The sequence below is a fragment of the Bison bison genome, unplaced genomic scaffold (assembly GCF_000754665.1).
Source record: "Bison bison bison isolate TAMUID 2011002044 unplaced genomic scaffold, Bison_UMD1.0 scf7180017864180, whole genome shotgun sequence".
NCBI lineage: Eukaryota > Metazoa > Chordata > Mammalia > Artiodactyla > Bovidae > Bison > Bison bison.
Window position 1 is genome coordinate 3,156,656 of NW_011494752.1, and position 541 is coordinate 3,157,196.

A 541-nucleotide genomic window follows, 5' to 3' on the forward strand; every position below is an offset into this window, starting at 1 on the left:
CCTTGGCCTGACATCACTGAAGGGGGGAAGGAGGGGGAGCCGGGCAGCCTCCTGTCCTGCCCACCTGGGCAGCCATCCAGTCAGCTCCTGGCCCTGAGACTGGCACAGCCTGGGGCCCTGGTGCGGCTGGGAGTGGGAGCAGATTGTCGTCTGCGACCGATCTTGGGCGCCTTACCTAGAGGAGCCCCAGCTGGAGTAGCAGGACACAGGGTCCGAAGTCCGGCGCTGTCTAGGAACCTCAGGTACCTGGGCTTGATCTGAAACCCCCTCCCTCTTCTCTACAGGTGGTAGGAGAGTGTCCCAACTTTGAAGTAGGAGTTGGGGGAGGTTGAGCTCTGTTGTCCAGGCTTCTGACCCAAGGAAACAAATTATCTTGGGCAGGTGGGGGCGGGGCCTGAGGGAGGGGCATGGGAGGAGGAAGCACCAGAGGAGGGGCGGGGACTCCCTGACACTCTAACCTGGCTGGGATTGTTTTTGTTCTTCTGTAGCAGGTGCCAGGGGAGAAACAGTCCAACTGTACAGCACCGAAAGCGAAGATCTA

At 60.4% G+C, this 541-nt stretch overlaps 1 protein-coding gene across 2 annotated transcripts in view; it reads right to left on the reverse strand.

The window, feature by feature from the left end:
- Window positions 1-541, reverse strand: part of GRB7 (growth factor receptor-bound protein 7) — an 8,897-nt gene extending 8,356 nt beyond the window's left edge. The window contains exon 1 of one of the 2 annotated variants that reach the window (XM_010842655.1): window positions 459-541. The gene's annotated coding sequence lies outside the window, so the exon portion shown is untranslated. Of the gene's footprint in view, window positions 1-175; window positions 422-458 lie in introns of those variants that run through there. The other variant, XM_010842654.1, reaches the window with a different exon arrangement.